The sequence below is a fragment of the Protopterus annectens genome, chromosome 7.part0, assembly GCF_019279795.1.
Source record: "Protopterus annectens isolate FY-2018-M chromosome 7.part0, PAN1.0, whole genome shotgun sequence".
NCBI lineage: Eukaryota > Metazoa > Chordata > Ceratodontiformes > Protopteridae > Protopterus > Protopterus annectens.
The window spans coordinates 1019428034-1019443715 of record NC_056739.1 but is presented as its reverse complement, the minus strand read 5'-3'; the positions used below and the strand labels follow the sequence as shown (position 1 = coordinate 1019443715).

The following is a 15682-nucleotide window of genomic DNA, read 5'->3' as shown; positions in this document are numbered from 1 at the left end:
CTACAGTGGGTGTGGTCATACCTCTCAACCTTCTAGATTTTTGCCTCTACTTTTGTTTTTCTCCTCTTAGAATTTGTAGTTTTCTGACACATCATTGAGGACTGATATTATTAAAGACATATTATTGAGTTTCACTCCTCAAATCCTATTATTCTAGCAACTTTCTAAGTTTACATGAGCAATATTGTAAAATTGTCACTGATTTGGGGCCTTTGTGCACTCATTAATTTGGAACTTGTGCTGTGAGGTTGAGAGGTATGGGTGTGGTGTGTGTGTTACTGGCAACCGACATGGAGATAACATTTGCTGTGTGTGAGCACTTTGCCTCCAAAGGCATAGTGTGATTACATTTGTCGCATACTGTGTCAGTCTACTCAAGAATAAGGTTTCATTGTTACCAGCCTTTCCTTCATGCCTCTCACTTGTGTTGCTGTCTAATAAATATATTTCTTGCAAACTTTTCTTTATGTCCTGCTTATATACAGTCCTTAACTACTTCTACTCAGTGACTTAGATCTTAATTTTTGCAGAACACTGGCTGTCTTCCTTCTAAAAACAAGAAGACCGTTCTACTTTTTCATTCTCAGATTATGAACCGAGTGTCTCCACATCTGCACTGTGACAAATTCCAAAATATTCAGTAACGTATCTTGTCTCTTTTAGCTTCATAGGTGCATACTAGTCTAATAAGCACCATGGCCCTTATAAGCCAAACCGTGCAACTCAAATTTGGCCGGCAAATTTGATTTATGTAGGGGGTGATTTACTAACTGTCTCTGTCTGTCAGAGACATAGGTGCCTGACCAGGAGTGAATATCCAGTTACCCATCCATTGCTCCAAGCTGAGATTAAATAGGGATAGGAAAGAACTCTGCTTCACATAGATAGCTTGACCTAATTAGACCTCTTAGTTCCCTATTTAGTTTGATGAGAGAGTTTTTTTATCTTTATGGGAGTTAGACTTTCTGATTTTTGTCATATTTGTTTTTCTTTTTTTTTTTGTATATCCTGTTTAATTTGGGTGCCACCAGGGCAGTTTGTTTACCACTCAGATAAGGAAAACAATTAAGAAAATATTCACTAAACAAATAAAAGGAAATCATTTGCACGTTTAATAAAAAAATTCCATTTAACTTCTAATTTCAAACCTTTCAGCACCAAAGTATAAAACTTCAGAATAAGCATAACATCCTTCCTTTCTAAAATATTTAGTATCAGAGCTACCAACACTGTTAATCTTAGTCTGGTGAAAACAGTTAATCCTGCATGTAAATAATTATGGAAATTAACAAAATATTTTGTCTAACTTTATTTGCAATATCCATGACATGTATCCTATTTTTTACTTTCCCTTTGCTTTCTTTTATGTATATTAAATTATAGAACTCCTCATTGCATAAATGATACATTTTCTATCAGAATTGTAAACACCCGTATTGCAAAATGTATGGCATTGAGATTTAAAATTTCTGGAATAATAAGCATACAGATACTACAGCCAATTGAAATTTTCATACCTTTTGGATGATTACTGCACTTACCCTGTCAACAGATGACATGTAATACTAATTCTAATTAAATGTATACAAAAGCCTCCCCTGTAAGCAATATCTTATGTCTAGCGTGTAGCGTGCAGCCATAACGTGAGATATATGTAAAAGGTGTGCAGGTCAGAGCTAATATAGCTGACAAAAGTATACTTTTATTAAAGCTTCACTTTAAAGTTTCTTCACAGTCAAAGTAGAAAAGTGTGATGCTAGGCCTTGCCTCCTGTAGACCACCAGACCAGTGATGGATGTTAGCTTGCATTGCTGAGACTAGTACCCGGTTTAATTATTTATACCCCATGCACCATCACACCTTATGTACTGAGTGATCAGTAATGCTAAGATCCCCCAAAATACAACCTTCCACTCATGTAATCCCTAGGGGGCATCAGTATTGCAGCACCTGATGCCACATTCCATGTACTAATGTCACCTCCCAAAACGTCTTAACTTGTGTTTCCTTCCTTACTTGTTGAGGTAGTGTTCTTGTATCCCTTTTACACTGTAGTTCTGTGGTTCTGTATAAGCTGTGTGTTCTTGGTATCAGTTTGCAGTCAGTTTCATGTGGGAAAAAATTCACTCTTGTTACATTGCTTATTAGTGTTAGCCAATAAAAGCATAATCATTCAGACTTGTCTAGATATTTTATTTACCTAATTAGCCAAAGTCACATTCTGTCACAGGCTTCATCATCACATTCAAAGTGCTGTGGAGGAATTCCAACAAGCTTTAAGCTGCATATGAAAACAACATTTCATAGAATGTATGATGGATACTATTATGTTAAATAATATGAACAACTTTGTTTTGAAAAGTGTGTGACTACTGGATATCCTACTGGTCTGATAGAGCTCAACAGTTTAAAAACAGAAGATGTTATTATGCTTAGAAAATGAATAGATTTTATTACTGCTTTTTCTTAAAAAAGTTGAATGCATTTTATGTTCTAATAACTGTGCTTTCCGCAGTATAAAAGAATGCAAATAGAACAGAAAAATAAAATCTCAGACATGTGACAGAGATTAATGACTGAATTAAAAAAGGAGTACATTACTGCTCTTTTGTAATGAGTATTACAGTATCTTGATTTCTTTATATGTCCAATTTAGTACTGTAAAGGCAAAGAGACAGGAATCTGAGATATGTCTAACTTTACCTATTATATGTGCAAACAAATGAGCTGAAAAAACACAGCAACCAACAAACAACATAGCTGTTGCAGAAAGTCCTGCTGAGTCTAGTTGAAAAAATTGTCTATTTGGGCATGGGGCTATCCTCTTCTCTTATACTCGATCTTTATGCCTTTCTGGGGGTTGTGCGTAAGGCTTCTGTTTGATTTTTTACCTCACTCTACAATGTTTGTCTTTCTCACCCTACCATGATTTAATAAATGACAAGATTCTGGCCAGAGCAGATTGGCGAGACTGTTTTTGAAAAACAGCTTAGCAGATTTACAAGCTGTAGGCTATTGTATGTAACTAGCTGTATTTGATCCTCCAAAAGGAATAGATTTTCAGTAGTATAAATTGTGATTTCCTTTTCAAAGTAGTGTCTGAGCTGTTTCTTAGCTCATTCTATAGGTGCAGTGTAGAGGGAAAAAGTTTTTATATCTTCGATACCTACCAGCAGTTGCATATCTACCTCATTAGGTCCACGAACATTGGAATATGGTGCAGCTGTTTATGTGCTTTGCTCCTTGGAGGGTTTGGCAGTGACTTGAAAATATTTAAGAGAGACTTGCTCACTACATTGTCTTTTGCCACCAGGAGACTGACAGGCCTTTGGCTCCTGCCGTTAAAGGTCACTCTACACTGGAGGTTATTACCTGTACTACTTGTTTCGGGAATGTGCCCACTTTGAGATACATTCTGGCATACAAGGCATCCTCTGACCTATCAGTAATGTATTTACTGCACATCAGCAAGTCAAATGACATCAGAACTGCTCACTGGCTTGGAGGGAGAGATATATCTCACTGAGGATGGCACTGCTCTGGAACAGTCTCCCATCCACAGTGAACAAAGCTCATTCCTGTCCATATTCAAGCACAGCCTGGATCTTTGGATGGGAAACAGAAAATGTACACAAGGACTGCCCCTTGTACTACTAATGGACAGAGGCAGCCCCTAAAATCTTTATCCCATGAATGGATTATTGACCATGGTATGAAAACTGGCTAGGCCTAAAGTGGCCCTCAAGGACTGCTAGCCTAGTACTTACCTCGGAAACTACGGACATCTGCACCACGACCAGCTGACCTTCAGGCACTGCTGTTTAGGAATTGAGCTCCTTATAAGTTCAGAGGTGTTTATCAGGCTAAAGACCACAAGGGCATTTTTAAGCCTAGCCAAGCATCCCAAATCTCTGACAAGTTCTGATACTCTTGATAAGTGTAAGCAGGGCCTGGGAGATGAACCATATACAAGCTAGGGCCTGGGAGATGAACCATTTACAGGTTGCTTGTGTCCATTAGAGACATAGGTGCCAAACCAGGGATGAATGTCCTGTTCCCCATCCAGTTGTCCAGGTTGCACTTGAATTGGGTTAGGGAGGAACTCTGCTTCATATGGATGGGGGAGCCTGTTCCAGAGAGGGGGTACTCTCTGGGATACAAACCTGTTTCTCCAGCAGGTCCTATTTATATCACAGGCAAGGTTTAAGTCTTTAGAACAGGTAATTCTGGTGCTGTTTGTTTTGTGGATATGTAGAAGGTCCATCAGAGTGGGGTCTGACAATGCCCTGTCTTTCAGGCATAAATCTCCCCTCAAAAGCCTGTAGGAGATACAATACAGGGATAGCACCTTGAGGCAGTCTGCATAGGACATTTTACTTAAGCCCTGTATTCTTTTACAGAGGAACCTCTGTGGATGTTCCAACTGTTGGATATGCCTGTTAGGTACATACCAAAGGGGGCACTGTATTCAATGATAGGTCTAATGAATGGTGAATACAGTGAAACAGTGACTTCCCTGGACTTAGATGCCATACCTTTGTTATAAGTTGCGCAACACAGAAGGATTTCCTCACTACTGTAGACACATGATGGTTAAAAGTTAGATTACTATCTGTTTGTGTGTCCCTAAGTCCCTGACTACTGGGTCAACTCTAACGGGTGTGTTTGTCAATATGATAGTTACTAGGGGTGGATGACTTCCTGAAGGATACTATTATCCATTTCTTGGCATTTAGTTTTAGTCCACGGCTTTGACACCAGTTGTTTGTCTGTGTCATCCTCTCCTGAAGAACATTTGTGTCAGTGTGGGATTCAATGACAGCTCCTAATTTGCAATCATCTGCAAATTTAGTCAGCCAGAGACCACTGACATTGACCTTGACTACAGAGAAATAAATGCCAAAAAAGGAGCAGTCCAAGGACTGACCACGAGGGACTCCACTTGTGACTGGCCTCTTTGTAGAGGTGGACTCTCAAATTCTAACTTCCTAGGTCATAATTATGAGCCAGTTAGCTATCTACTGGGGCGGGGGGCATATGAGTTTGTACCTAACTTTTTGAGTTTGTCAACAATGCCCTAGAGGGGTATTGTATCAAATACCTTGGCCAGGTCAAGGTAGGTAGTGTGAACCATTTTGCCCTCATCCATTGCTTTGGTGACCTTATCAAAGAAGTTCACCAGGTTGAGTAGGCATGATCTTTTAATGTAATCGCTGACTTAGTAGTTACGAAGGTTAGACAATTTTGGCCTGTGTTGCTACGAGATAAAGATTTGAGGGCAGTCTTTTTTCGAACCGTTTAAACATCTCCTATAGAAGAGCTAGAAATGTGACTGATATGGTTATTCATAACCATTTTCTTCCACCAGATATCAGTGTGAGTAATAAAGTTCCAGTCACTAAAGGAACTATACCTTGTGGCAAATGTTCTATTTGTAAACATCTGCTTAAGTTATTTCAAGATATTAATGGCAACAGGTTTATGGCTAATAGTGAATATGCGTGCAATACAGCAGGAGTTATGTCTTGAAATGTGCATGTGATTTGTATTATATTTGGAAAAAAATAGTAGTTTTAAGGTATGGTTTCAAGAGCATGTTAGGGATATAAGAAATTGTATAACCCTTTAGGGGGTCATTTTCTATCCTTTCATCTTGCTAATCCTGAATTTCTTAAAGGTTGTGTGTTGGAAAAAGTTGAGGTATGTATGGGTGAGTGTACTAGCTTAAAGAAAAAACTTTTAAGGAAGGAGACATTGTTTATTTTAAAGTATGGCACTTTTGAGCCTTTTGGGCTCAATAAAGAGTGTAATTGGATATTTGTGATTGGATAATTGTTTAAGTGTTTGCTGATTATATTTTCTCCATGACTATTTAAGTTGTCACTCTTGGAATCACTCTTGGAAGGCCTACTGGCCGAGGCGCTAAGGAATTTTATTAAAACTTTGTACTCTTTGGTACCATTGGCTATTTGTTTGTTGTTTTAATATATATATTTTTTGTGTGGTCATTAGTGAGTAGGCATGATCTGCCCTTGATGAAACCAAACTGGGTTGGGTCCAGTGTCCGGAGATTTACTATATCACTACTGATCATTTCCATGATAATTTTTTCCATGGCTTTACATACAAGACTAGTGAGACTTATGGGTCTGTAGTTCCCAGGGTCTATAGATGGCCCACCTTTGTGCAGAGGGATGACTGTTGCTGTTCTCCATTCATAAGGCATGAAGTCTGTTTGGAGACTAGAGTTAAATATCAATTCCAGAGGCCGTGATAGGTCATGTGTCATGCTCTTTAGAAGGCATCCTGGGATATTGTCTGGGCCCATTGATGCAGTGTTCGTGGGTTTAGAGAGAGCATTAAGGACCAGTTCCCTAGTGATAGCATGGGGAGTTACATAAAATGGTATTTCCTGAGGGAAGGTTGAGGGGGAGAGAGGGGTATAGTTGGAGCTGAAATTATCGGCCAGTAGGTTTGCTCTGTCTTCTGGCTCAGTATAGGTGGCACCATTTAAAATAAGCTCTGCACACAATTGTGTATTGCCTTTGAGGTTGTGGACATAGCTAAGGAATGCCTTGTGGTTGTCCTTGGCCTGGGAGGCCAGATTCACCTCACATTTGGCTTTGATAGACTTTATTTGTCCTTCTGAGATTTTTTTTAGTTTGATTACAGTGCTTTTATGCTGCTGGGTGCTACACCTCCTAATTTTTGCCATGATTTTCTTCCATTTGTTGTACAGCCTATTGATTTTGTAATTCCAGCAGGGTGGCTTGTTTCTTGAGTTAATTCTGTACTTCCTGCTGGGTACAGCTGTCTCTGTGTAGCTATTAACATGCTTGTATAGGGTTTCTGTGAAAAGTTCTGTATAGGCAGCAGTGTTCTCAGCGTTTTTGGGGGCTTGAAATTTTGCCAGATTATCACTTAATAGCAGGAGGTTATCCTTAGAGTAGTTTCTGAATATACCAGGTTTAGCTGGGGGTCCAGGTTTTATTTTTACTTCAAAGGAGACTATTTTGTGGTCTGACCTTACCAGGGAAGACATTACAGTAGGGGGTGTGCAGCACTCTCCCATATTAGTGAGAACCCGATCCAGTATGGCTGTACCGCTGGTTGGTGTATTGACTATCTGGTTCAGGGAGTTTCTGTTTACAAAATCCAGGAATCTTTGTGCTTGTACATTTGGTGTCATATAGGATTCCCAGTTAATAGTGGGGTAATTAAAGTCACCCATGAATATGGTATTGGGTTGGATGGTTAGTGTTTCTAAGTTTAAATAAATGGTATGGGATTCCTGGTCATAGAGGGGGACCTATAGCTGGCAAGGAAGTGTTATTGGATTTTGCCTATGGTGATTTGAACATGTTGCAGCTCAATTGCATTGTCCTGTTTGACCAGCCTTGAGGTATATTTATTTTTTATATAAATCGAGACACCTCCACCTTTAGTCCCTGTCTGTGTACTAGCTGGTCTAAATGTGTGGAAGGCATTATAACCTTGCACTGTTGGTGTGCTGTCTGTGGCTTTAAACCATGTCTCTGTGACCGTGTGCAGATATCAGAATTCTCTAAGGTGAAGAGAGCTTTTAGAGAGTGCCAGAGTGGAGTTTTTTGTTCAGACTCCTAGCATTGACCAGTAATACCTTTAGATTTTCTTAGTTTTGATTTGCTATGTCGGAAGTACTTTCAGTTTGGCATTGCCTATAAAGGCACTATGGGCGAAGACAATGTTTTAGCTAATATTTGAAAGCCTAGAGGGGAGAGCTGCAGGCCATCCCTGGCAAAGCAGTGTGGTCTGTTGATCATCTCTTTCCAAGCTGACAAATATTGCACCCCCTTAGAATGACACCAGAAACTAAGCCAATTATTAAGGTCAGTCATCTTTTGTTCATATTGTAGCATCATCCTTGGAGAACGTGAAATGCTGCTTAGTGATAGGCTTATCCCAGCCTGAAACACATATTCTGAGAGCTCCATGATGTCTCTCTTCATATAGTCTAGGGAGGTACATCTCAGGTCATTTACTCTTACATGGACTATGACTGAATCATGCTGGTACATGTGGTCCAATGACCTGAGTACGTGAATAATGTGGTGGAACCTAGCCCCTGATAAGCAACTGACCGTAACTTTCTCCTTACTCATCCTGGTGAGAGGGATATCAGTGTGTCTCACGATGAAGTCTCCAATGACCAGAATGTTGGATTGTTTGGTTCCTTTGCCTTATGGGCTTAGAGGTGGAGGCTCCATGAGATGTGGCTCTATGTGTTGATGTGGGTTGTTTTCAAAGAGTGCATTTGGGGCTGCTGAGGGTACTTGTTATGTGTACTTTGTGTAGGAGGTCTTTGCGGTTTACGAAGGTTATATTTAAATGCCTCGGCATATGTGGGTCTATATGACTACTTTGAATTGTGTGTGATGGGTGCAGTTTGTGTATTACTGACAACCTTATTGACATTAGAAGAGCTTCTGTGTGAGAGCTTTGCCTCCAGTCACATTGTGTAAATACATCTCTCACATACAATATCAGTTTGTTTGAAAATTAACTGGTTGTCAGTAAACATGAGGCAATTTCTACATTGCCTCAGGAAGCCCATATCCACCAAGCTTTTAACAGAGACAGTGGAAAGTTCATATCCATGGCAACAGACCCTTTTTTATTGATTAGACAGCTGGAGTAAGAATATAAAGCAATGTCAGGAGTATTCGGTTTGCAACTCTGGGGACAGTGCTTGTCAATGCAAACTAGTTGTCCTGTGTGCATCTAGGTACTGGAGAAATTTCAATAGTGCTTTTACAGGAAAAAATGTCACTCAGAGTGCGTGAGTCTGTACAAGGCATGGCCAAACACTTGAGTGGAAACTAACACATAGAACCTGAAACTTTAAGGATGAAGTATTTAGGCAGATATTTTCAAGTTTGAAACAAATCAAGCAGTGCTTACAGAAAACAGAGACTTATCTTCTCAAGAATAATGAAAAAAGGAGAGTCCCATAAATGACTACTGCCTGGCTACTACTAGTGCTGGTCTGTCCGCAGCTTCACTATGCTGGGATACAATGCTCCTTTGCTTCTTCTGTCACCAGAAGCAAAACCTTAGCACCAATCCCAAGATGAGAAGCAGGCCACAGCATGCTTGGTGATACACTGTATTGTTCTGTAGGCTAGTTGTAGCCTTTTCCTGGTAGATGCCTTTAATAATAACCAGACCAATCAAGATCGTTAAGCACAGACACTCACTGTCCAACCAGAAACAGTCAGGAATTAATGCACCGGGAGCAGAATAGACGCACAAATTCCAAGCTGTCACCTATGACACAGTTATTAGGCTTTCTGGTTATCAGCAGTCTCCAAAAAATAATCTCTTCCTCTGTTTTTCAGACTCTTTTTGCCCTTTTGTGGTCATTTTGGGATGCAGATTCAAATCCTTCCAGAGTGTTTCACTCACTGCTGAGACATCATTAATGTACATTTCAATAGATTTTCTCTCTTCATATCTCCAAGTAATCCTTGACTTTCTTCTCCCTACCCTTAGCCAGTAACCTGTATACTCCTTCACTTAAGTACTCTCTCCTTTATTGTAAATCAGCTTGTCTGAAGATAAGTGCCACTAGGCGCATGCTCTGCATATGCATTTTTTAGGTTTTGCCAGTATGTCTTTGTATTTAATAATGCTCCAAACATTGATAATTTATGTAATGTACCTGCCGAATTTCTTTTAAAATGATATTATTTCTGTTTTAGTAGTATTTCACAGTTGGGATCTCTTCCTTGTACACCAAAAAACACACAATAAAGCAATAAAATATAAATAAAACACATTTTTATTAATATTCATTTTTTATTTATATTTATTTTGATAAATTCTCTGCCTTTACTATATTATATTATTCTGAATTTATATTTCGTTATATAAATGGGGATATGATTGCACTGTCACTTTAAAATGCTGATCTTTTTTGGACTAAGATTTATAGGATTTTGTATTTTGGTAATGATGTGAAGCAAAAATGTTGACTGATGTATTGGATTTAATTAATCAGTTATATTACTATATAAAATGCTAATGGTTTTGTGATTATCCCTTGAAGGCGAATAACCGAGGTACCAGCATTAAATAATACCTGGTGTACATCTACTCTTCCTTGTACTATTTGTATTAAATGAGCTCTGGCTAAAGTGGGTCCTTCCTGGATCAATTCACTGCCCTGATTAAAAACAAATAAATAAAATAATAGTAGGCCATATTATCTGATTTTCAAGATGGCATTTGCCAGTCCAGCAGCCCCTTGTATCTGAGTTCCATAGCTGCTGCTGAGATCGTGGAGAGAACTCTGCATTAGTAGCAACAAGTTCACAATCCTTTAGTCTTGCTGGTATTAATTTTTCAGCATAGCATACCTAGTTTGAGTTGTAGGTGTCAAGAACATGAGTTCAAAGACATATACATGTCTAACCTAGGAGCTAATGAATCCTTACATGTTACAAAGTAGTGTGCCACCTGAGAGCAGTGGCCCAGGAAATTTCGAAGAGCCACATGATGGGGCACTGTTGAAAAGAGCACACAGGATTTTCTTGTACAGCAGAATGCCCTTGCTTAGATCAGTTGATACGGTGAGTACTCATGTTTTATCTGTTTTCATAGAAGTGCGTGCATGTATGTATGAGTGTGTGTGTGTGTGTGTGTGTGTGTGTGTGTGTGTGTGTGTGTGTGTGTGTGTGTGTGTGTATATTTCAGCAGACATAGACTGCAAGCATACCTTTTTAATTGTGTACTCTGTTACTGCAGTGGTCATCACTTTCGAGCAGTTGTGTTGAACGTGCTACGGATGGCAGTAGCATTTAGGGTTCTGGTGAAGGTATGCCGTGAAAAAGGAATCTGTTCTGAACTGACCCATACAGCTGTTGTTCTTCTCATTGATGTTTCGTAATTGTATCTTGAAGTAGTAAGGTAAAGAAATCCTGGTCTTGTGATTTACAGAAAATTGAATTTCACTGAGCAGGAGACAAAATCTCAGGGGTCTGTAAAATATAGAGATGTACCCCAGGATTCAATAACTCATGCACTAAGTGTACAACATTCTGAGTGAAAAGACAACACAGACATAACTCACACCTTCTTCCTCCCAGTTTTAGTTTTCCTACTGATATTCTTACAGCTTTAACTATTGACAGGGATTCATGAAGGTTACCACAAAGTGTAGACTACATGCACAAAAATGTGGTAAGAATGTTCTTGAATACATATCGTGTGCACTTAGCGTAGGCTTTATTGAATCTGTCCCAGTGTGTTCTGTGGTTGTATATCTAACAGTGTATCTCATCAATAAATATAAAAGTCTCTCCCCTTTCCTGAATTCAGTGTGTGGGACTTTTGATTTTGGACAGCATACCAAGCAATTTGTTCATCAAATGGGCACTGCAGAGAGGGGATCTCCTTACCTCCAAAGTTGTAGTAACCCCAGCTGTTTATATTTGTACTGCTGTGCAATAGGAGCAACCCATCTCCCCCACTAAAAACCAGATTTCATAACTTCAGGCTAAACCTTTTGACCACTTTGTTTGGTCAAATGTCAATTTGAGTTTTTTGCTTTTTAATAAATTAGTAGAGAGCCATGAATATACTTCATCATTTCCATGTTTTAGGCTTCACCTGCCATTGGTAATGATCAGTATTGACCAGATATCTGTAATAGGAAGCATCAGTGCAAAACATTTAAGTTTCATATGCAGTATACCTCTCAACCGTCCGGAATTTCACATAATGTTGAGATGTTTGCCTCATATGTTGGTCTGTTCCTCATGAAAGTTGTGTATTGAAGTCACTAAATAATGACAGATATTTCAGTTTCAGACTTTGCATCTTTCAGACAAATGCATGCCAGTACAAAACCCTGTTATTCTAGCAACCTTTTAAAGTTTATAAGAGCAATATTTAAAATCAGTCCCTTATAATGGGCTTTTATCCCCCTATTATTTTTGGCTCTGTCCAGAATTATTGAGATAAAAGGTTGAAGGGCATTGTGCAGTGCTTGTGCAAATATGGGTAGAAGCTGTAAAGCTTTAGTATGTTGTCATAAAAGTGAGTAGCTTCCCTAGTGAGTTCAGGTGAAATTGTTGGTAGCCCTTTGATCCTAGTGTCCTGTTACTTGAACCAGTGAAGCCTCTGAGTAGATCCTTATTTTAGAAAAGTCACAAAGAACAAACTGAAGCAGATAAACACAAAAGCCAGAAGTAGCTGGATTGAACTCACTCAAAGTAATGTAGGCTGCAAATCACCACACAGTTGTAGAATGCAGAATCCACTTTATTAACTTCAAAACATAAAAATCCAAGAATGAGCGCTTTCATCCAGAAAGATCTAGCCTTCATCAGACAATTTACCCCACATAGTTACTTCCTTTTTATACAGTTCAAACAGGAAGTTCCACCCAGTTATGAACTAATTAATTATGTCATTAAAAGCACAATGTTTACAGTCACTGAGCTTGAAAAGTAGACAAAGTGTGCAAACTGAAAAAAATCATGGAACACACCACCCTATAACACACTGTATATAAGCACTAATTCATAAAACGACAATATACAATACATATATTTAAATATGTTGAATATGTTAAAACAGTAAATATTTGTGTAATTAAATACTAAAAACTAGGTATAGTAGGAAATGTTAAGAGAAATAAATACCAAACACATTAACATAATAAATACTGAACACATTAATTATTTAATTAATTATTTAAAATACATAACGGAGAAGTAAATTTTATATTTCCAATGCCTTCAGTTTTAAAATTGGGCTAATGGAAATATGCTGATTCAGGCCTGGCCAGTTCCCAGCATTCAAATGTAATTACCAGTATAATTCTCTTTTCTCAAGTAATAGTGACCATGCACCACCCCTCATATTAGTACTGGTGTTATCTAAAATAAAAAAACTGGAAGTTATGGTCATTGTACTCCAATACATGTTTGCTAACGGAATTAGTATCTTTTTTATTCCTTATGTCGTATAGGTGTTCATATATGCGATTTTTTAACTTTCTGTCAGTCTTGCCTATATAGAAGCAAGAACAGGTGGTACGCATGGCACAGTAAATCACTTTCTCCGAGTTGCAATTATATTTCTGATTGAGTCTGATTTTATTGATGTCAAAAATATTGCTTTCTTTTATGTAACTACAGTAGTTACATCTACCACATTTGTGCATAGAACCTAACTTGTACTTTGAGTAAGAGTTACTCCTCTCAAATATGTTTTTCATGTTCTTACCTTTCCTATATACCATAATAGGTTGCGGTCCTATTAGTGGTCTGATGTTCTTATCATGTCTCAAAATAGCCCAGTTTTTTGTTAAAATGTTTCTTAGTATGTAACTATCTTGAGTGAATACAGTGATGAAAGAAGTCTTATAATTACTCTTACTTGCAACAATATTTATTTCTTGATTACTGGTGGAAGGACCACTGTCAATCATGTTACGATTAAGTAAAGGTACATAAAACCCACGCTCTCTCTTGTTAATCACCTCAACCATTATATCACTAACAAACGTACAAGGGCAGCCTCTTTTCTGAAACATATTTTTCAAGTTGTCACATTCATCTAAGAATTCATCAGTACCAGATACCATACGAGTCGCACACACGAACTGCCCCCTAACTATTGTTTTCTTTAGTCTGACTGGGTGTCTGCTAGAAAAATGTAATAGTGAGTTCGAATACGTGCTTTTCCTAAAGATTTTTGAACTAAACATCTTATTTTCATAATCCTTTTCCAGTAAGATATCTAAAAAGGAAATGTCGTCAAGGTCTCTGGTATAGGTGAACTTTAGAAATTCTGTGGTGGTTCCAATGTAATTTATAAAATCATCAATAGCATCAACAAGTCCATCCCACAGAACAAACATATCATCCAAAAACCTGGTGTAAAATTTGATGTGCTCAAAGTAACTTGAGGAAAAAATACATTTCTTCTCCTATTACCTAACTACAATATTTGCATATAAACCACCACATGCAGACCCCATAGCCACCCCTTCTTGTTGCAAGTAAATTTCTTTGTTGAACAGAATGAAATTATTTTTAAGGACAATTTCCATCAATTGTGAAAAGACCAAGACCTGGAAGTGTGAGATTTTTTTTTCATATAGGAAATCTGTAAACCACTCCAAACCAACTGTGTGAGTTATGACTGAATAAATGTCCTTGATGTCGATAGTAATAAAGACAAAAGTGTCCTTAAAAGGTATCTCATCTATAGCTTGTAAGAGGCTCCATGGATCCTTGCAGATATGTGTCTCACTCAGTATATATTCTTTTAACTTGTCTAGATATTTTGCAAGGGGGGTGGGTAATGGACCCCTTGGAGTCCACAATGGGTTGCATGGGTGGTTGGCTAAGGTTTTTATGCAATTTCGGCAGCCCAGACATGACTGATATTTTAGGGTAGGGAACAGATAGAAAATTAAGCACATCAATAGAAACTGAACCCTCTATAAATAAATCTTGGAGTGCATTCCTTATTTGCTGGTAAGAGGTGTTCAGTTCATTAATAGATGATTTTAAATATGCTTTTCCTTCTAGAATACAAAGCATTTTCTTGTTATAGTCCTCATAGTCCATCAAGACAACACCTCCACCTTTATCAGGTTTCATTATTCTAAAAGTTTGTGAAAAGATTTTTATTTCATCCATTACCTTTCTCTCATTCATGTCAGAATTTCTACTAGAAAGCTTAGAGATGTTCTTTGTGTTTCACTGTTGCAGTCATCACATTTGAGTTATCTGCTTGCATTAGCCCTCAGTTCGCCTGATTATCAAAGTCTTGGGTCCTGTGTCGGTTGCTGTCCCATCTTCCATGACGTCAGGTAGTCAGGGGTATAAAGCATGCAGCCGACACCATTACATCAGTCTTTCTTCCCATGCGGTGCCCAAAGCAGAAGCAGTTTGCAAGTGCCGGTCGGCCGAATCCTGAAATTTTCGTTTTCGAGTTTCAGAACCATAGTCTTCAACTAAGCTAAGTACCCCATTGGGGAAACTTATTCTGACTCTAAACCAATGTCAGTAAAGGTTAATTATTGTATTTCTTGTGGAAAGCAAATACCTCATAAAGATTTTCATTCGTACTGCATTCCTTGCTTTGGCCCTGACTGTGACGTACCTCGCTGTCTGTTATGTGCCTTATTTAAACAATGAACTATTCATCATCGGTTTATTTACGCTTCTAAATATTTTGGTACTTGGTTCAGTTATCCAGAAATGGCTTCGGTAAGCCACCCGACTACCGACATTCCGAAAAAACGCAAAGATAAAGACAGAGACGGACCGCATAGTCCAAAGCTGCAGATGACGCTTCTCCTAAGCTAGTTGCCAGTTCACTGGTACTCAGTGAGGCGCTTTCGCAGCCCCTGATATCCACTACTTCAGATTCACAGGCCTCTACTGAGACCCATTTGGAGTCCAGTATGCTGCAAGATCCTTTAACTGTGGAACCTGTGGATGTCTCTACCTTGGATGGGTCCAGAGCCGCTGTGCAGGCACTGGCTTCTGAGGGTGTATTCAGGCCTACTGACGTGCATATTAAACCGATGCCATCTTCTTCTTCAAGGCCTAAAACTCGATCCATGCCTAGAAAACGGACGCCCAGACCTCATGGTCAGGCCTCTATGCCTAAAAAACAA

The 15682-nt window shown here is 38.6% G+C and overlaps 1 protein-coding gene across 1 annotated transcript in view; it reads left to right on the top strand.

The window, feature by feature from the left end:
• The window catches only part of RAD18 (RAD18 E3 ubiquitin protein ligase), a gene marked incomplete in the record, with an annotated part of 1469636 nt that overhangs the window by 1398842 nt on the left and 55112 nt on the right, over positions 1-15682 (top strand).